This window comes from Scyliorhinus canicula, chromosome 17 (assembly GCF_902713615.1).
Source record: "Scyliorhinus canicula chromosome 17, sScyCan1.1, whole genome shotgun sequence".
Taxonomy (NCBI): domain Eukaryota; kingdom Metazoa; phylum Chordata; class Chondrichthyes; order Carcharhiniformes; family Scyliorhinidae; genus Scyliorhinus; species Scyliorhinus canicula.
The window spans coordinates 112468384-112490426 of record NC_052162.1 but is presented as its reverse complement, the minus strand read 5'-3'; the positions used below and the strand labels follow the sequence as shown (position 1 = coordinate 112490426).

The 22043-nt window shown below is 48.1% G+C and overlaps 1 protein-coding gene across 1 annotated transcript in view; it reads left to right on the top strand.

Annotated features, from left to right (window-relative positions):
- Nucleotides 1-22043, top strand: part of LOC119952158 (gastrula zinc finger protein XlCGF8.2DB-like) — a 56830-nt gene that overhangs the window by 8918 nt on the left and 25869 nt on the right. The window lies entirely within an intron of this gene.

The window sequence follows — 22043 nt, the reverse complement described above, 5'->3', positions numbered from 1 at the left end:
TTGTTATGCTCCTGACGTAGCATAAGCTGCTTCCTTGATGTGCACTCTGGCAAAGGAAGGTTCAGACTTGGAGATAGCTTCAACACATTTATTAAACTGTTAACAATTCTCCTACTTGGATTCGACTCTCCTGTTAATCCTGCTATAGCTACTCAGACTGACGAACCAGTCTGCTACAATCCACGTGGTGGGTGTGATGTGTTTCAAATCAACCCTGTGTACTCACTAAGTGTCTCCACTGGAAAGAGGAAGATCATGTGTGCTGTGTCCTTTTATATGGGTTGGTGTAATACCCTCCTGTGGTAGCGTCACCTCTGTGTGTGTCGTGAATGCCCATTGGTCGTGTCCTATCTTACTGACCTATTGGTTGAATGTATGTGTGTCATGTCTCTGGTGCTTCCTCTAGTGTCTATCTAGTCTATATGTATTTACATTAACCCCTTGTGTATTTACAGTGATGCATATCACCACATCCCCCCTTTTTTCGTGTTACATATTTTCTGTACAGTGTTAATGAAAATTGAACAGAAACAGGTAGATAAGTGATGTTATGCACAAGTTATGATGACTGTGATGACTATACAATAGTATACAAGACCAATTAATAGTTGCAATGACTTTGAGGATAAAACAATACAAAATAAAAGTTATGAGTCCAATAGTTCATGAATTTACATGGTCTGGTATAGAAGTAACGTTGTCATTCCCTTGTGAACGCCGTCAGTGTCCTGGTGTTTGGTCATCAGGAGGGGTTCAAGTGTTCAAATCACTTCATTGACTGATTTGGAGTCTTTTTTTTCGATGCTTGTGGTAGCAATTCTTGATGGCATCTGTCCTGAAAGCCAGGTTGCCTGTTGGTAGTGTAGCAAACGTGAATTGGGAAGATGCATCGTCCTGCCATGGTCTGTCATTGTACTGAGCTGAGCAGTAACAGTGTCCCTCATGGGCAGAGTTGTACCATGTCGTACCAGTCGTAGTTCCATTGTTGTCTTTGTCGTGCTTGGTATAGCCATCTAAGATGGACACCAGTAATACAAAATGGAGAACTGCAAAGACTGCAGGGAAAAACGGACAGTAAAGAGCAAACAGCTTGCAGAAGCTTTCAGCATTCAGATACTTGCAAAAATCGGTTTCCCCACAGGTGCAGAGCCCAGGCAGCGCTGTAAATGGGAAAACAATCTGCATACCAATGAGGTGATACCGGGACAATCCCGGACACTAGATACAATTAAGTATCAATCGATACTTTTCTATAGCGAAGCAGACATGATGGAGCCAGCGAAACCAGGACAATGAGTCCTAAGAACCGCCCCAGCCATCAAGGAACGACCCTAGGATAGGGGGGTTCAAATCATATCGATTGGGGAAAGGCCCAATCGATACCCAGCAGGTGAGGAAGCCCGCCCCAAGGGGCACGGACCTCCTGGGACCTATAAAAAGAAGGTCCCGCACATGGTTCGCTCTCCTGTCTCCGGCCTCCGACTCCAGCCTCCAGAATCCTGTCTTTTACACCAGCCGTTGAGCAGCAGCCATCGATATGTAAGTGCCAAAACGACGATCGCTACCTTGACCCAGGCATTACTTATACCCGTGCCGACCAGTAGTATCAAGAAGTTGCAGACCAGAACGGAACAAAGGCCTTGTTCCCTGACCTTGCCTGTTCCTTCTTAGATAAGTATTAGTCGTTTAATGGTAGAGAAGTAAGTTAGTCTTTAGCGTGTGCATGAGTATTTATTATAATTGTTATAATAAACTCTAACTGTTTGGACTTACTAATTGGTGTATAGCTTTATTGCTTTGAACTTGACCTTGATGCTTGTGACGGTGTCTCTTACGGCACCTGGCGACTCCAGAGCATAGAAATAAGAAACAGAGCCAAACGAGTGTTAAGCACACTGCCTCTATTGGAGGAGTGTTAAACACACTAACTCAGAACGAGCAACATTGGTGTCGACGTTGTTGCCTCTGGTACGCTTCTTGTTATTGTCTTTGATATTGTTGTTGAGTTGGTTGGTTTTGTTGTCGTGTTTGCTGCGCTCAAGGACCACACTCTGTGGATAATACGAGTCCTTCACACAGTTACTCGTGTCAGCGTCCTTTGTGGCATCTGCTGTTTCCTTCAGAGTGCCATCACTGAGTTCGCAGTGCTCCCCATCTGGAGTCATGTCCGGCTTACTCGAATCAGCTTTGGCTTGTGGTTGCTCCCCACCTGGAGTCTGGTCTGTTTCATCTGAGTCAGTTTTGGATTGTCGATGCTCCCCGTCTGGAGCCCTTTCTGGTTCACCTGAATCAGTTTTGGTTTCTTGACGCTCCCCGTCCAGAGTCATTGCAGGTTCACGTGAGTCAGCTGAGGTTTCTTGATGCTCCACGTCCGGAGTCAAAACGTTCAGGAATTCATTTGCTTGTGGAGAGACTCGAGCGGATGAGGTTTGAATTAACGTGGTTTCATCGGAGTCACCAGTAGTCTCACTGTGATTGTTGAGTGCCTCTGTGCACACTAGCTGAGGTCTGTCACGTTGCACATTTTGTATGGGAAGTGGGATGCCATTATCGCTTGATCGCACACACCGTGGGAAGAGCTTCAGTGTCTTCTTGTTGTTCACTTGAGGTGGGTAGACTGTCATAGTCTTCTTCTGGTGGCTCAAATAATCCGGGTAAACTGTCATAGTCTTCTTGCTGTTCACTTGAGCGTGGCAGTTCTGCATAGTCTGCTGCTGGTTGCTCAGAGGAGGTTGCTGGACCCTCATGGTCTTGTTCATGCAAGGACTGCGCTCTGGAGTCTTGCTTTCCTTCCATCGTGGAGTCTGTCCACGAACTCGCTGTGGAGGCTTGGGTCACTGAGTCACTTTCTGTGTGGAGACATGCAGTTTAGATTAAATTAGATTAACAGTACAGCACAGAACAGGCCCTTCGGCCCTCGATGTTGTGCCGAGCAATGATCACCCTACTCAAACCCACGTATCCACCCTATACCCGTAACCCAACAACCCCACCCCCCTTAACCTTACTTTTTAGGACACTACGGGCAATTTAGCATGGCCAATCCACCTAACCCGCACATCTTTGGACTGTGGGAGGAAACCGGAGCACCCGGAGGAAACCCACGCACACACGGGGAGGACGTGCAAACTCCACACAGACAGTGACCCAGCCGGGAACCGAACTTGGGACCCTGGAGCTGTGAAGCATTTATGCTAACCACCATGCTACCGTGCTGCTCACCTACCGTGCTGGCCACTTGTCTCGCTGTGGAGTCTTTCATCGTTTTCTGTGTGGAGGCTGGGACCCTTCGTGATGCGTGGACCACTCCCTGTGCATCAGCAGGCTGCTGCCCGTGGGTTTGTACCGCTCTCTGTCTCTTGGCATCAGGCCGCAGCATAATCCTGCACTCACGAGTCGGGATGTCATATATGCTGGGCTGAAGATTCCCCAATCCGAAGAACTCATCGTCGGGGTCTTCAATGTACAACACCTCTCGTTGCTGTTCGGATTTGGTACTGGGGTAGCCACCTCCCAAGATGAAATCTTCGCCTGAGTCGTTGTCTTCCAAGACCATATCATCTTCTAGAGCGGTGCTAACTGCATGTTGCAGGGTTCTGCGGAGGTTACTTTCAGCTACTGGTCAAATTTCAGGCATTGTGCTGTCGTTCCAGGTGAAAGAATCGGGTTTTACGGCTTGTTTTGGGACATTTGGGACATTTCCCCTTTAAGTGGGCGTGGTCTGGGTCCTTTGACGTCATCATGCGTGTGACGTAGGTCGTAGGAAGCGATTACGCATGCGCAGATCGCTGTTCCTTTACTTAGGGCCTTTTTCACAATTGCGCATGCGTGGCTTCTCGCGCATGCGCAAACGGACCTTCCCGTTCTGTGCATTCTTTGCGCAACTGTGCATGTGCGGCTCCTTTTCCAGGATGGCTGCAAATCAAAACTGCCATTTGTTGCTGCAAGCCTACCTCGTGGTGAGTGTTGGCGCCTCTTTTACCGTTTTTTCTTGTATGTTCCTCGCAGGATTCTTGAAATTTGTCCAGGACTGCCTGGAAGTCGCTCTTGTTTTGCCCCTTTGAATATTTGGAGGTCTGGAAGATTTTAGTTGCTTCTGGACCCGCGATGGTAAGTAGAAGCTTTATTTTCTCTGCACCCGCCACGCCATCTAGGTCAGACGCTACCAGGTAGCTCTCGAATCTCTGCCTGAACGCACACCAGTTTTCACTGAGATTGCCGTGGTACCTGAGCTGCTGTGGAACCGGAATCTCGAACATCATCTCGCCTGGGTGCTGTTGCTGGTTGTCACTGTTTGCTGAGTTGTAACTATATGGATTTAAACAGTTCACTCACTGGTACCATGTTTTGTTATGCTCCTGACGTAGCATAAGCTGCTTCCATAATGTGCACTCTGACAAAGGAAGGTTCAGACTTGGAGATAGCTTTAACACATTTATTAAACTCTCGACAATTCTACTACTTGGATTCGACTCTCCTGTTAATCCTTCTATAGCTACTCAGACTGACGAACCAGTCTTCTACAATCCACGTGGTGGGTGTGATGCTCAATCAACCCTGTGTCTGTACTCACTGAGTGTCTGGACTGGAAAGAGGAAGATCATGTGTGCTGAGTCCTTTTATCTGGGTTGGTGTAATGCCCTCCTGTGGTAGTGTCACCTCTGCGTGTGTCGTGAATGCCCATTGGTCGTGTCCTATCTTACTGACCTATTGGTTGAATGTGTGTCATGTCTCTGGTGCTCCCTCTAGTGTCTATCTAGTCTACGTGTATTTACATTAACCCCTTGTGTATTTACAGTGATGCATATTACCACACCCACTACAGGCAGATCTGAAATAAATACACAACGAGCTGGAAAAACGCAGCAGGTCTGCAGCATCTGTGAGAGAGAAACCGAGTTAACGTTTCACGTCCAATGTAACTCTACTTCAGAACTAAAGAGAGGGAGAAATGTGATGGGTTTGATGCTGGTGAGAAAGGGAGAGGGTCGGGTAGAACAAAAGACAAAGTCAGAAGCGCAGCATGGTGGTGCAGTGGTTAGCCACCACTGCTGGACCAGGGTTCGAATCCCGGCCGTGCGTCACTGTTCGTGTGGAGTTTGTATATTCTCCCCGTGTCTGCGTGGGTTTCACCCCCACACCCCAAAGATGTGCTGGTTAGATGGATTGGCCATGCTAAATTGCCCGAAAAACAGATTGTGTACTCTGAATTTATTTTAAAATGGGAAAATCGGGATTGGTTGGAGCAGCGTTTTTCAAATCTATTTCCCGGCGACCCACTTACCAAATGGCAAGTCTTCAAAACCACATTCACTTCCAATTATGTGAGCCTGTCCTCACTTTTATGCATTTAAAATTAATATAATTGTTCTTCCTCACTTATGACGGTAAATTGTATTCAGTTCTGCAGACCCAAAACCACAATGTTACATGGCAACAAAATAATCCCACCTTGTATATTCTAAATTTCACTCACCAACAGTTTTACGACCCTGACACTGAAATCGCTGGTATTGTCCAGTCAAACATGAGATAACGATGATGCACTTCAAACTCTGAAGCCACGGACTGCCTTCACGGCGGGAAATCTGAGACTCGGGCAGAGTCCACTGATCAGGGAAGCTCCTGCTGCTTCAGTCGCATGCGAAACAGGATTCAGTGAACATTTTAAAATGCACCTCTCTCCCAATTCTTGGGCGGAATTCTCCGCTCCCGTGGAAAATCGAGAAGGCCGTCGTGAACTCGGCCGGGTTTCACGACGGCCTCGGAGGCCGCTCCTCTCACCTTATTCACCCCCACCCGGGGGGCTAGGAGCGGCGCTCCGTTATTCTCGGCCGAGAATGGCGCGGCCGACGCGCCTAATGACGTCAGCCGCGCACGCGCAGGTTGGCCGGCGCCAACCCGCGCATGCGCGGTTGCCGTCTTCCCCTCCGCCGCCCCGCAAGACGTGGCGGCTTGATTTGCGGGGCGGTGGAGGGGAAAGAGTGCGTCCCTTTGAGACGCCGGCCCGACGATCGGTGGGCACCGATCGCGGGCCAGTCCCCTCCCGAGCGCGGCCGTGGTGCTCACTCCCCTCTCTGCTCCCCACAAGAGTCAAACCAGCGTTTGGCGCCATGTTCACGACGGCAGCGACCAGGTGTGGTTGCCGCTATCGTGAACCGGTCGCGAACGGCAGGCCGCTCGGCCCATCCGGGTTGGAGGATAGCGAGGGTGCTGGAGAGTCGCCATTTTCCCTCCGTCGGGCGACTCTCCGTGGTTTTCCGCGAGTATCCCGACCACGGACATTTGGCGGTGGGGAGAATAGCGGGAGTGCATCGGACCAGCATCGCGGGAAAAAGCGGCGCGGCCCGTTATTCTCCGAACCGGCATAGGAGCGGAGAATTTCGCCCCTTGTCTTTTCTTGTCGTAAAGTGCACGTAACTTGAATCGTACAAGGAAGTGCTAAACTTTTACTCCACATCAAAAATCCTCATGCTGGCTCTGTCATCGCCTGAGAGATCCTCATTGTCATACCCACTTATACAAAATGCGTGCTACAAAACAGAACAGAACCAGACTGTATGTAACGTTACACCAATGTTGATCACATAGCCATTCCGAACACTAAATTTCATAATGAAACATTGCACTTGTGTATTGGCCAGGTATTAAATTTATCTTTATGAATGGACATCCTTTTCTTTGAACAGGATTAGTTTCGGACAGCAAAACTTTATCTGGAGGGAAAATGGGAAAAAAAGATCAGGCGATGGTTGGGAATCGTTATTGGTGACCCATTTTTCAACACCTGCAACCCACCCGCGGGACGCGACCCCCCACACTTGGGAAAACACTGGGTTAGAGGGTGGGTGAGATTAAATCGCAAAAATGTCCTGGAACGACTTCCAGTGGTGGTCACGAGTTTATCGGCCGCGCACAAGGTGGCTCCTGCTTGGAAACTTGGGTTTTTTGCCCTTTCTGCCCGGTTATTGGGGATTTAGTTTGAACAAAGTGCAGAATAAGTGGAGGGAGTTGGTTTCTCCTCCAAAGTGGATTATCAACAGGTTACAACACCCGGCAAAAGTTGAGTAAAGCCTTGGCTCGAGATGGAGGATCTGTGTGGTACAGCAGCTTGAGAGTATGGCGGAGTTGGGAGCCTCGCCGCCCCCCCCCCCCCCCCCCCCCCCCCCCACTGCCTGTGGAGCAGTTGATGGAGTTTATCAAGGAGGGTGTTTCGGCAGCATCGGAAAGAGATGCAAGAGGACTGGTCTAGGGCGATTGAGGAAGCAGTAGACCCTCTTCATGGGACTTTGGAGCGGGTGGAGAAGAGCCTGGAGTCACAAGGTGCGATGATCCGAGAGGTGGAAAGGACGATGTTGGATCCCAGTGATCAGATCGTGTTGCTGGAGGCAGAGATAGTGATGCTGGGAGAGGCCTGCAAGGTGCTGAGGGCGAAGGTGGACGACCAGGAGAATCAGTCCAGGCGACAGAATCTGCCAATTGTCGGTCTGAGGAAGGGGTGGAGGGAACGAGTACCACGGGTAATGTATTGAAAATGTTCACGAAGCTGGTTGGGGGGGGGGGGGGGGGGGCTTCGATAAGGTCCCGGAGGTGGATCGGGTCCCCCGATCATTACAATGGAGGCCGAGAGCTGGGGAGCCGCTGTGGGTTCAGGTGAGGGAGAGGATTCTGAGGTGGGTCGATGTGAGACTGTAGCTGGGAGGGGAATCTGATCCGGATCTGCCTGGTTTAGCTCACTGGGCTAAATCGCTGACTTTTAAAGCAGGCCAGCAGCACGGTTCGATTCCCGTACCAGCCTCCCCGGACAGGCGCCGGAATGTGGCGACTAGGGGCTTTTCACAGTAACTTCATTGAAGCCTACTCGTGACAATAAGCAATTTTCATTTCATTTCAGGACATTGGGGCCAACCTGGCCAAATGGCAGGCGGGTTTTAACAGGGCCCAGGCGGCGCTCTTTCGACCAATGTCCAGCTTGGGGTGTTGTCCCCGGACAAACTCTGGGTGACTTTCACAAGGGCAAAGAATGTTATTTTATGACGCTGTTTTGAATGTTTCATGTTTGAATATTTGTGTAGGTTATGGAATGTGATTCTGTGCTGTAATCAAGACTGGTTTCTGCTGGTTTTCTGCTGACTTTGCTTCATCCACATTATGAACAATGGTGCCTTCATGTTGCGATGGTGCTTATTTCGACCTTGATCTTGATTACTGGTACAGCTCATTTCTTAATATGAAACTAACTTTGAAATCTGTTCATTGGAACAATAGTTTGTTCATATTGTCAGCAAAAATGTTGTTTTTATCTCCGATTAGTTTGTGGATGTGTCAGGCTTTGTGTCTTTGTTGAAGTTATGTGTTTTGTCATGGCCTGAGGTTATGGGTACTGAAATCCTTATTTTAAAATGGGTATTAAAAACTGGGCTTTAATATTTACATTAAAATAGCCTTTTACCTATCAGAAAATAGTTGATTTCCTTCACTCAGCCTTAAAACATATTCAATGACCCAGCCTCCACCAGTCTCTGGGGAAGAGAGACCCACAGAGCCCAGGGGGAAAAAATATCCTCATCTGTGTCTGAAATAGGAGATCTCTTATTTTTATGGATTGTTCCCTAGTTCTAGTCTCTACCACAAGGGAAACATCCTCTCAGCATTCTCTCTTAATTCCACTCAGGATCTCATGTGTATCAATGAGATCCTCTCTCATTCTTCTAAACTGCAATGGACACAGTCCCAACCTGTCCAACCTTTCCTCAGAGGATAACCCCCTCATTCCAGGAATCCGGGAGTCAACCTCTGAACTGCTTCCAATGCAACTATCTCATTTCTGAAATAAGGAGACCCAATCTGTACACAGTGCTCTAAATATGGTCTCACCAAGGCCCTGTACAACCGCAGCAAAACATCCTGACTTTTATATTCCAGTCTCTTTGCAATAAACAACAATATTACATTTGCCTTCCTAATCACTGGCTGTACCTTCAGACTAACTGGTGATTCCTGTACCAGGTCACCCAGATCCCTCTGTACCTCAGAGTTCTTCAATCTCTCCCCATTTAAATAAGATGCTATTTTATTTAATCCTTCCTGCCAAAGTGGACATGTTCACATTTTCCCACGTTATGCTCCAATCGTCACTTTTTTGTCCATTCACTTAACCTTTTGAGACTCCTTAAATCACTTCACAAATTATTGTATGAACTGTCTTTGTGTTATCAGCAAATTTATCCACTATACATTTAATCCCAGGGGCTGTTTAGCACAGAGCTAAATCGCTGGCTTTGAAAGCAGGCCAGCAGCACGGTTCGATTCCCGTAACAGCCTCCCCGAACAGGCGGCGGAATGTGGCGACTAGGGGCTTTTCACAGTAACTTCTTTGAAGCCTACTCGTGACAATAAGCGATTTTCATTTCATTTTTTCATTTCATTTCTTCAACTCATTGATATAGATTGCAGGGTGGCACAGATTTTAGCACTGCTGCCTCGCGGTGCCAAGGGTTCGATCCCGACCCCAGGTCACTGCCCATGCGGAATTTGCACATTCTCCCTGTGTCTGTGTGGGTCACACCCTCAGAACCCAAAGTTGTGCAGAGTAGGTGATTTGGCCACGCTAATTTGGCCCTTAGAAAAAAATAATTGGGCCATCTAAATTTATTTAGTTTTTAAAATGTAGATTGTAAGTAGTTGAGGGCCCATCACTGCTCCTTGTGACACACCACTTGTCAAATCTTACCAACCCAGAAATTACACGTTAATACCTACTCTCTGCTTCCTGTTAGCCAACCAATGCTCTATCCATGCTGATATTTTGCCTCCACACCATAAGCTTATTTTCTGCAGTATCCTTTGCTGTGGCACCTTGGGAAATACCTTTTAGAAATCTCAATAAACCACATCTACAGGTTCCCCTTTATTGACATCACTTGTTGCTTTCTCAAAGAACCTTGATAAATTAGTTAATCACAATCGACTCCCTGAACCCCATTTTCAAAAGAAAAATTAATTCAACCCTCCGCTCCGTCGCCTGCCTGTCATTGACATGAACAACAGAGAGGCAGAAAGGTGCCCGAGGCTCAAATGGGAAGTTATAACTTGTGGATATGGATCTCTGTAAAAAATCAGTAACTTCTTAACAAAAAAAATTCCAGTCAAAAGAAATTAAAAGATCACATGGCAGGACTTCAAATAGAACAGTACAGCACAGAACAGGCCCTTCGGCCCTCGATGTTGTGCCGAGCAATGATCACCCTACTCAAACCCACGCATCCACAGGACACTACGGGCAATTTATCATGGCCAATCCACCTAACCCGCACATCTTTGGACTGTGGGAGGAAACCGGAGCACCCGGAGGAAACCCATGCACACACGGGGAGGACGTGCAGACTCCGCACAGACAGTGACCCAGCCGGGAATCGAACCTGGGACTTGGAGCTGTGAAGCATTTATGCTAACCACCATGCTACCGTGCTGCCCTAAATGTTATGAGTTTTACTGCAATGGGCAGCAAGGTAGCATTGTGGATAGCACAATGGCTTCACAGCTCCAGGGTCCCAGGTTCGATTCCGGCTTGGGTCACTGTCTGTGTGGAGTCTGCACATCCTCCCCGTGTGTGCGTCGGTTTCCTCCGGGTGCTCCGGTTTCCTCCCACAGTCCAAAGATGTGCAGGTTAGGTGGATTGGCCATGATAAATTGCCTTTAGTGTCCAAAATTGCCCTTAGTGTTGGGTGGGGTTACTGGGTTATGGGGATAGGGTGGAGGTGTTAACCTTGGGTAGGGTGCTCTTTCCATGAGCCTGTGCAGACTCGATGGGCCGAATGGCCTCCTTCTCCACTGTAAATTCTATGTAAAAAAAACTAGACGTAAGAATGATGAAACAATATATTTGTGCAAAAACTACACCTTAAATTATAAAATAGAACTGCCCTTCCACACAATTTAAAATTCCACTCAGCAATTATACTTTACTCTACCCCAGAAGTCGAAATTTAATTGTTTCAGAACCAATCCAAACTGATTATTCATTCCCAAGGGTTTACTTCCATTTTCTTTTCACAATCTGGTCGCCTTTAACCCCAGAATAATAATAATCGCTTATTGTCACAAGTAGGCTTCAGAAAAGCCCCTAGTCGCCACATTCCGGCGCCTGTTCAGGGAGGCTGGTACGGGAATTGACCCCACATTGCCGGCCTTGTTCTGCATTGCAAGCCAGCTGTTTAGCCCTCTGTGCTAAACCAGCTCCTGTCCAGCAACCAGAACTGTCTTTCGCAGTGAAAGATTGGCGAGCCACCAGAAAACCGAGAGTAGGCATAAATAGGTCATTTTCTGGTTGGCAAGATGTAACGGGTGGTGCGTCACAGGGATCAGTGCTGGGGCCTCAACTTTCTATAATTCATATCAATGACTTGGATCATCAGAACTGTCGCTAAATAATAAGGGACAGCATCAGTACATTGGTGATGGAGGATTTCAGATCAGGATAACCTTACATTTTTCCACATTATATTCCATCTGCCATATTAAAGGGGATTAAGACGCTAATAGTCTACCCTGAGAATGACCCAAAGACGCGCAGTAGCTCCAATATTCCCCCTATCGACCCACTCAGCTCCGACACATACAGCGGCAAGACGTCGACAAATAAGGACACCCTATGCTCTATCCCTCCCTGCACTATTCCTTTCTTTTTAATGTGATGGCCAATGGCTCAATCGCGAGTGCAAACAGCAGGGGGGACATAGGACATCCCTGCCTCGTCCCACGGTGGAGAGAAAAGTATTTCAAGCTGATATGTTTGTGCGGACACTCCCCTTCGGCTTTACCCAGTTCACAAATCTTGGTCCAATCCCTACCCGCTCCAGAACTCCCATCAAGTAGCCCCATTCTACCCGGTCAAATGCCTTCTCGGCGTCCAGTGCCACCACCACCTCTGTTTCCTTCCCTTCCACCGGTGCCATGACGACGTTCAAAACACTCCTAATGTTCGAAAAAAGCTGCCTCCCTCTCACGAACCCCGTCTGATCCTCACCTATCATCTTCGGGAGGCACCCCTCCAGCCTACCCGCCAGTACCTTCGCCAGTACTTTTGCGTCCACATTCAGAAGTGATATAGGCCGATACGACCCACACTCCGTCGGATCCTTATCTTTTTTTTAGCAACAGGGAAATTGATGCCTGCCCCAAGGTTTGTGGCAGCACTCCCTTCCCTATCGCCTCTTCAAACATCCCCACCATCAGGGGTGCCACCTTATCCTTGAATTTTTAATAATATTCCACCGGAAACCCATCCAGCCCTGCCACCTGCCCCGACTGCATCCTCCCAATCGCATCCTTTATCTCCTGTTCCAGTATTGCGCCATCTAATGTCGCCCTATCCCCCTCCCCTAACCTCGGGTACTCCAGCCCATCTAGAAATTCCTGCATCTCCCGGTCTCCTCCAGGTGGCTCTGACCTGTACAACCTGTCATAAAACTCCTCAAAAACCTTGTTAATCAGCTCCGGGGCCACCACCAACTTCCCTGCCCTATCCCTCACCTGGAGAATTTTCCTTGCTAGCTGACCCGCTAACATACCCGCCTTGTCTCCATGTTCATAAACTGCACCCCTTGCTCGTCTCAGTTGGTTCACCACCTTCCTGGTGGATAGTCGGTCGAAGCTTGCCTGTAGTTCCTTCCTCTTTTCCAACTTTGCTGGGTCCCCATTTTCTGCATTCCTCCTATCTACCTCCAACATCTCATCTATTACCCTCTGCCGCTCCAACCTCTCCTCTTTGTCCACCCTGGCCTTAAACAAAATTACCTCACCACCGCCTTTAGAGCCTCCCCGGCGACTGCCTTCGACACCTCACCCGTACAGTTGAAACCTATGTATTCCTTAATTACCTTTTCAATTTTCTCACGGAACACATGTTCCCCAAAAGCCCCACATCCAGTTTCCACCCCAGCCTCTGCGCTACCCCCTTTCTCCAGCACCATATCCACCCAATGCGGAGCGTGATCTGACACTGCAATTGCCGAGTACTCCGACCCCTTAATCCCAGCCAGCAAAGCCGTCCCCACCACGAAAAAGTTGATCCGCGGGTATACCTTATGGACTGCCGAGAAAAACGAGTACTCCCGCTCCCTCGGGTACAGAAACCTCCAAGGGTCCCCCCCCCTCCCATTTGGTTCCCATGTCTATTTGGAACCCCCAATAACATGCCATATTGCCATGAAGATGGGCTATGGTGGTCACATGGTTCTCTTGTTTAATTTATCTGAGTGTTTCTCAGTAGAAAATACAGGGTAAGAGGGGGCGCCACATTCCGGCGCCTGTTCGGGGAGGCTGTTACGGGAATCGAACCGTGCGGCTGGCCTGCTTGGTCTGCTTTCAAAGCCAGCGATTTAGCCCTGTGCTAAACAGCCCCAGCTGCCAGGAAGGGCGACACGGTGGCACAGTGGTTAGCACTGCTGCCTCACAATGCCGAGGTCCACTTTGAGAGAGAGCTGGCTGGTGGTGATTTAACCTGAGGGTCACCACACCTCAGGCGAGGGTAAGGTTGAGAAGGCGGTACGGGAATTGAACCCATGCTGTTGGCGCCGCTCCGCCTGAACCAGCTATTAAGCCAACTGAGTTCACCGACTCCCTTGTAAATATGCAATAATTCCTTAATTATTAGTTATTGCCGGTCTCCCATCATACCATTGAATACAGTTTTCCAGTCCAACTCAGACAACCTGTCCCTTGTACCCTAAGCCCCTCATACCCTGTATTTTCTACTGAGAAACACTCAGATAAATTAAACTAAAGAACCATGTGACCACCATAGCCCATCTTCATGGCAATATGGCATGTTTTTGGGGGTTCCAAATAGACATGGGAACCAAATATCTTCCAGTTTCCACACGCCCTTTCACTCTGTGATCCTTGTTAAATTTGGAGCCAGCTATTTGCAACAAAGCTCAAAGAGAATCAGCCCACTAGAGGCAAAGTCGTGAGACCGGCCAGTCCAGCAGAAAGAAACCCACCGACCATCCCCATTGAATGAACGAAATGCCGTACTGGATGTAATTGAGAACAGAACCAATAACAGAATCCAACCCCTGTAATCAATTGTTAACTTGTTGGTGTCTCAGCAGGTGCGATGAAACACAAAATCCCTTTCCACACTGAGAGCAGGTGAACGGCTTCTCCCCAGTGTGAATGCGTCGATGAATCTCCAGCTGAGATGGGAATCCGAATCCCTTCCCACAGTCCCCACATTTCCACGGTTTCTCCATGTTTTGTGTCTCCTCGTGTCTCTCCAGGTTGGACAATCAGTTGAAACTTCGTCCACACACACAACACGTGTCCGGTCTCTCCCCGCTGTGAATGGTGTGATTTTTTTTTCAGGCTGTGTAACTGGTTAAAGCTCTTTCCACAGTCAGCGCTCTGGAACACTTTCACTCGGGTGTGTGTGTCTCGGTGCTTTTCCAGTCACATTAGTGTTTAAAATTTTCTCAAGCTGACTGTTCGGGCAAACGTTTATAACATTCTTTCCCCTCTTATTCCTTATCCCACAAACGCTCCCTCTGCTGTATCTAATATTCACCCTCCCAATTCTCCTGAAGGTGCTGATTCAGGCTGATTGACAGACCCAAGCTCACTGCTTCCTGTCCTGGACACTGAGACCATAACAAATAGGAGCTGCAGTCGGCCATTCGGCCCATCGAGCCTGCTCAACCATTCAATGAGATCATTGGCTGATCTACCTCAGCACCATTTTCCCACACTATCCCCCATATCCCTCGATATCTTCAACATCTAGAAACCTATCAATCTCTGTGTTGAAAATACTTGATGACTGAGGCTCCACAATCCTCTGGGGTAGAGAATTCCAAAGCTTCACCACATCCTCGAGTGAAGAAATCCCTCCTCATCTCAGCTTTCTCTCCATTTTCCTGCCTGTTCCCCATAACCCCCGACTCCCTCGTCAATCAGAAATCTGTCTGGGGACGACCATGTGGTGCTGGTGCGGAGTAGCTGCTTTCACACAGGTTCTGGTGCTACTCCCCTATAAACCGTCATTTATCCTGATTTCCCGGCATTCATCTACCTCATCCTTGACTTGATATTTGTCATCATGTCTCTGGAAGACTTCGGGATTAGGTTTGCTAAGATCAGGCTAAAAAACATCAAGAAAACCGTTGATAAAAAAGCGCAGGATTCCAAGGGGATGGAGCCACCTTTTCTTTTTTTTAAATATTTTTATTGGCATTTTTCACTTAACAACTAAACTTTGCAGAACAATACAGGAAAACAATAGTAATAATCAACACAACAGTGACACCAACACATGTATCCCAAGCTGTCTCCGTGTCTGTGACACTGGTCCCAGTTCTAACAACAATAGTGTTCGTGTGTATCACTGTTTTTTTCCCAAAGTGTTTACTGGGACTCTTTAAGATTAGTCAACTTTACGTGCATATTTAGAGTCATTGTGAGGTGAATCATTGAAATGAAATGAAATGAAAATCGCTTATTGTCACGAGTAGGCTTCAATGAAGTTACTGTGAAAAGCCCCTAGTCGCCACATTCCGGTGCCTGTCCGGGGAGGCTGGTATAGGAATCAAACCGTGCTGCTGGCCTGCTTGGTCTGCTTTAAAAGCCAACGATTTAGCCTTGTGAGCTAAACCAGCCCCTTGTGAGCTAAACCAGCCCCATTTGTAAATTGCCTTCATTTTGCTGGTGGTTGGGGCGAGTCCTGTTCACCCCCTTGAGTTCTCAAGGGAGTTTAGACGAGTTCTTCTACCTGGATTGGCACGTAGAACATACAGTGCAGAAGGAGGCCATTCGGCCCATCGAGTCTGCACCGACCCACTTAAGCCCTCATTTCAACCCTATCCCCTTAACCCAATAGCCCTCCTAACCTTTTTGGACACTAAGGGCAATTTATCATGGCAAATCCACCTAACCTGCACATCTTTGGACTGTGGGAGGAAACCGGAGCACCCGGAGGAAACCCACGCAGACACGGGGAGAACGTGCAGGCTCCGCACAGACAGTGACCCAGCGGGGAATCAAACCTGGGATCCTGGCGCTGTGAAGCCACAATGCTATCCACTGGTCTACCGTGCTGCCCCACATGTGGGAGGGATCTGTGTCCCCTCCTGCGAGTGGCCTTTCTCTGCCTCCCATCTCTGTTCTTTGCAGCCTCCCTTTCATCCAGGCCATGTTCTCTGCTCCTGCCTTTTCTACCCTCCTCCTATTCCCCCCACCCCTTTTCCAAGCTGCTTCCAGTGGTCTGTGAAGAGGCTTGGGAACTTCCTCCACATGTCGGGGAATCTCTCCTTGGACCCCCTTATCGCAAATTTTATTTTCTCTCATCGTAGGAACGGCCAGATCAAAGAGCCATTCTGAGGCCCTGGGTGGCACTGCCGAATTCCAACCTGGCGATCAGTGAGGCGATGGCCAAGGCATCCACCCCCCTTCCCTGGCCAGAGCTCTGGAGACTCTGACACCCCGAAGACCACCACAGACGGTCACGGCTCCATGTCGATCCACACCACCTTGGACATCGAGAGTTCTGGATGGCCTATTTGAGGCTAAGTCTGGGGCAGGACCAGACCACGTGGGTGCGGATCATTGGGCCCTCCGACACCGCTCGCACTTGTCCTCCAGCTCTGGGAAGAACCCGCTCATGCATATCTTGCTGAGGTGCGTGCTGTCACCCACCTTGAGTTGCTTCAGGCTTAGCCCAGTGCAGGAGGAGTGGGCAGCACGGTAGCATCGTGGTTAGCACAATCGCTTCACAGCTCCAGGGTCCCAGGTTCGATTCCGGCTTGGGTCACTGTCTGTGCGGAGTCTGCACGTTCTCCCTGTCTCTGCGTGGGTTTCCTCCGGGTGCTCCGGTTTCCTCCCACAGTCACAAAGATGTGCAGGTTAGGTGGATTGGCCATGATAAATTGCCCTTCGTGTCCAAAATTGCCCTTAGTGTTGGGTGGGGTTACTGGGTTATGGGGATAGGGTGGAGGTGTTGACCTTGGGTAGGGTGCTCTTTGCAAGAGCCGGTGCAGACTCGATGGGCCGAATGGCCTCCTTCTGCACTGTAAATTCTATGATAATCTATGATCTTGTGCAGCGCCTTGACGAAGAGTCCTCCATCAATCTCCAATGCCCAGCTCCTCCTCCCATTTCCATCGGGTTGTTCTGAGCAGGGAGCCCATACCGGAGGTGGTGGATACTGAGTACTCGGCAATCGCAGTGTTGGATCATGCCCCGCACTGGGTGCATCTAGGGGTTAGTATGGAGAGAGGGCAATGCCCGCTGTGGAGACTGGAGGTGGGGTTGCTAGCGGACGAAGCGATCTGTGGGCAGGTAAACAAGTCCATCCAGAACTACCTGGAAACAAATGATACGGGTGAGGTAGTTGTAGCCACGGTCTGGGAAGCTTTGGAGGCAGTAGTCAGAGGGGAATTAATCTCAGTACGGGCCCACAGAGAAAAGGCAGAACGGGCTGAGAGGGATAGATTAGTGGAGGAGATACTCCAGGTAGACAGGATATACTCGGAGGACCCGGACTGAGGGAGTGGTGGAGTTTGGGCTGTTGACCACAAGGAAAGCAGTGGAACAGTTGAGGAAGGCAGGGGGGGGCGATTTACGAGTACGGGGAAAAGGAGAGCAAAATGTTGGCGCACCAGCTCAGGAAAAGGGAGGCGGCCAGGGAGATAGGTGAAGTAAAGAGTAGAGGCGGGAATACTGTCCTGGACCCAACGGGGGTGAACGAGGTGTTTAAGGCTTTCTATAGTAAATTATATGAGTTGGAACCCCCAGCTGGAGTGGAGGGGATGAGGCAGTTTTCTGGTCAGTTGAGGTTCCCGAGGGTGGAGGAGGACCTGGTGGAGGGGCTGGGAGTCCCAATTTAGATTGAGGAAATAATCAAGGGGCTGGATGGCATGCAGTCGGGCAAGGCCCGGTCGCCTGACGGCTACCCGGTTATGGTGAATGTATTCACCTAAGTATGAACTGTCTGTATAGTGCTGTGACCTATGACCTGGAAATGATGATACGGTCTATTTCCAGATACTGTACTGGAACCCCTGTGGGCTCCGTTTCTGGCTCCGCCCTCACCGGGGCCATATATAGACCGGCCACCTGTAGGTGGCACTCATTTATACAGCGACACTGGCAGGTGAGTTCATGGATAATAAAGCCTAATGTTCACTCGTTCTCACAGTCTCACAGTGAATTGACGGTATAACAATTTATTATCCAACAGCACCATGGAAGCTGCGCTGAAGCCAGATAAACTCGAACAATTGTGCTTTCCACAATGCTACCGTGCTGCTAACATCATCAAAATAAATCTCAACCAGCAGTCTCTGCAGATTCAGAGGTTGATGATGAAGTTACAAAGCTATAACTTCAATCTCATCTGCCCGCCAGGCAAATATTTGTTCTCAGCAGACGCATTATCGAGAGCGTCAATACAAAGTATTGGTCGCGAAATTGCTGAAGATGTAGATCTGCATGTCAATCTTATTTCCAGACTAGAACATTTGTCTGAATACTATAGTCATGCTGCAACTTCTTTGCAAGGATGTACTAAAGAGGGTACACGAAGGACTTCTTGAGATTGAGAAGTGTAAATGGAGAGCTTGTGACTCTGTTTACTGGCCAGGTTTCAACCAGGATATTGAAAGGATGGTCAGTTGTGACACATGCCATTCGCATCGTTGCAAACAAACAAGAGAACCTACGCAAATATCTGATTTACCTATGGCTCCATGGCACAAGGTAGCTATGCATCTCTTTCACCTATGAGGGAAAGATTATTTAATGATTATAGACTATTTTTCAAACTATCCCAAAATTGCTCTACTGTCAACCATAACAGCAAGCAGTGTAATACAGCATGCCAAGTCACCTTTTGCCAGACATGGAATTTCTCAAGTCATCCTGACTGACAACGGCCCTTGTTTTCGCTGTAAAGAGTGTCAACATTTCGCAGTCACGTATCATTCCCGGCTGGGTCACTGTCTGTGCGGAGTCTGCACATCCTCCCCGTGTGTGCGTGGGTTTCCTCCGGGTGCTCCGGTTTCCTCCCACAGTCCACAGCTGTGCGGGTTATGGTGGATTGGCCATGATAAATTGCCCTCAGTGTCCAAAACATGTTAAGTGAGGGTTACTGGGATAGGGTAGGTACATTGGCTTCAGTAGGGTGCTCTTTGTAAGGGCTGGCGCAGACTCGATGGGCCGAATGGCCTCCTTCTGCACTGTAAATTCTATGATTCCATGAAAGCTTCAGTCCATTCAAGTGAGAATACATTGCTGGGCCACACCCTTGAGTAGGGTTTTTTGTTTATTGGATTTTGTTCTTGAATTGGAACAGTTACAGGGGGAATTCATTAAGTGTTGGACATTGATTACTGTAGCTGTGTGGTGTCTTTATGTTTGTAATTGATATTCTCTCCGTGTCTGCGTGGGTTCCACCCCCACAACCCAAAGAGGTGCAGGTTAGTTGGATTCGCCATGCTAAATTGCCCCTTAATTAGAAAAAAGTGCATTAGGTACTCTAAATTTATTTTTAAAAATGTTTGTAATTGAGAAAAATTCTTGCTGTGTGTTTATATATATATATATATATACACACACATATGTAAATTATATTCTTAGAATAAACCTTGTTTTGATAAAAGCACCTGGGAAGTCTGATGAATCACACCTGAAGTGATTCCCGTGCTCACCCTAGCCCAAATTCAACATTAAAGTTATGGGTCAGGTGAACTCCATAATACACTTTGGAGTTTCTAAGCCCTGGCTCATAACAAATAGAAAGAGCTAGACCATCCCACAGCCAATGGAGCAGATCTAAGCTGCCACTATCATTTGAGCTGCAGAGGTGCCAGGTAATGACCATCTCCATCGTGAGAGAATTCAACAACCTCCCCTTGACATTCAATGGCATTACCATTGCTGAATCCCCCAACTATCAATGTCCTGGGGGTTATCATTGACCAGCCATATAAATACTTTGGCGACAGGAATAGGTCAGAGGCTCGGAATGCTGCCGAGAGTAACTCACCTCCTGACTCCGCAAAGCATCTATCCTAACGTACCAGTGACGTAGAATTCACGGTGCCCTTTCAGAAGATTGAGTAGATGTTACTCAAGGCAGGGACAGAACAGATCTGGGAATTAACGGAGTGAAATTGCGTGAGGGGTCGGAGAGGGAGTTCTCCTCCCCCTCGAGGTGTAGACTGTAAGATTCCTGGGGGACTCCCTGCTTCGGGTTTTCTTGCTAATTAGTGAACATTAAATTAAATTCTATGACTGGCTGTGGATTTATTTTGAATTTGATTGTTACACTTCTCCTGTTTTTATTCCTGTTGTGATTACGCTCTGGGTAAGGATGGTTGACAGATGACAGGATGGGAAATTGTGGTTTGGGTCTTCACTGACCAAATGTTTTATTGATCCGAAAGGTGTAAAAGGGCAGCACGGTAGCATTGTGGATAGCACAATTGCTTCACAGCTCCAGAGTCCCAGGTTCGATTCAGGCTTGGGTCACTGTCTGTGCGGAGTCTGCACATCCTCCCCGTGTGTGCGTGGGCTTCCTCCGTGTGCTCCGGTTTCCTCCCACAGTCCAAAAAGATGTGCCGGTTAGGTGGATTGGCCATGATAAATTGCCCTTAGTGTCCAAAATTGCCCTTACTGTTGGGTGGGGTTACTGGGTTATGGGGATAGGGTGGAGGTGTTGACCTTGGGTAGGATGCTCTTTCCAAGAGCCGGTGCAGACTCGATGGGCCGAATGGCCTCCTTCTGCACTGTAAATTCTATGTAAAGAAAGGGACCAAACCCCAGCAGAAAGCGAGCAGAGCTGAGAACAGACGACTTGCTGTGTGGGAACAGAGAGATAAACAGCTCCCAGAGGACCTGGAATCCTAGACAACACCTGGGTGTCAAGGCCACCATGTTTTCACTGCTTGGCATGGGAATGCTGACTCCCTGTACCGGGGACGGAGCGTGGGGAAGACAATTGTTTGAGAGTTTGACGGGACTTGGGCGGGTACAGATGGTTCAATGACATTACCATGTGTCAGCTCTTATTCTTCTGAAGAAAGTTTAGCCACTGTCACCAATAATATCACTGTCAATCATTTCAGAGTTTTGCAAACGGGTATAAAAGATTAATTGACTCCATAAACCCCATTTTCTAACATCGCTGTGTCAAAAATGTAATCTCATCTCCCCCTCTGGCTCCTTTGCCAATTACCTCAGAGAGACTCACTTTCTGTTAAAGAGCCTGTCAACCCCTCTCACCCACTTTCCCTCAAGTGAATTAATCTAATCATGAAAAGACCAGAAAAATCAACTATTTGTACAGTTCGGAACCCTGCTGATGTTAAATGCACAAGTTTCCCAAAGCCCAGAATGGTAGCTTGGAACACCGGTTCTTAGTGGGGAACATTTTCAATTTGGTAAATTGTGAGAAAAATATGTGAACCAGGTAGGAATAGTCCAGTCATTGAGTGAACAATCATTAAAAATATTTATTAAACTTGAGGGGAAAAAACACACAACAACCATCATACACAACAACACTTAATTACACTGATGGCTAAATACGCTCAGTATTACATGAAGTTATCCTTTGGTTCTGAACTTCCTACGTTTCCTGAACTCTGAGACTTCCCTTTTTTTGCCCAACCAACATCCAAAGTTATGTAGCTAAATGCAGCAAATAGTTACCACACAGGTTATTTGTCAAGTTTGGGAAAACAGTCTTCAATTTCAGCGAAGGCAAAATCTGCTACGTCTTTTCGGGAGATTTTTTCGGTAGCTACATGTAGCTGTTGAGTCTAGCTGTGTCTGTGGCCCTTTCCCCAGTCATTGTGCTCTGGATATATCATTCTTTCCCTTTGATATTATCCGCTTTGTGCTAGAGTTAGATTTTACCATACAATTGCCAATTTCCATGCCTATCCATTTTAAAGATACCTCTTCTATAGCCCATTGTTTTCCTTTAGTCACATAGGTAAACATTTGGCTTTTCTCACTGATATGCTAAGTCACATCTTCAGTCA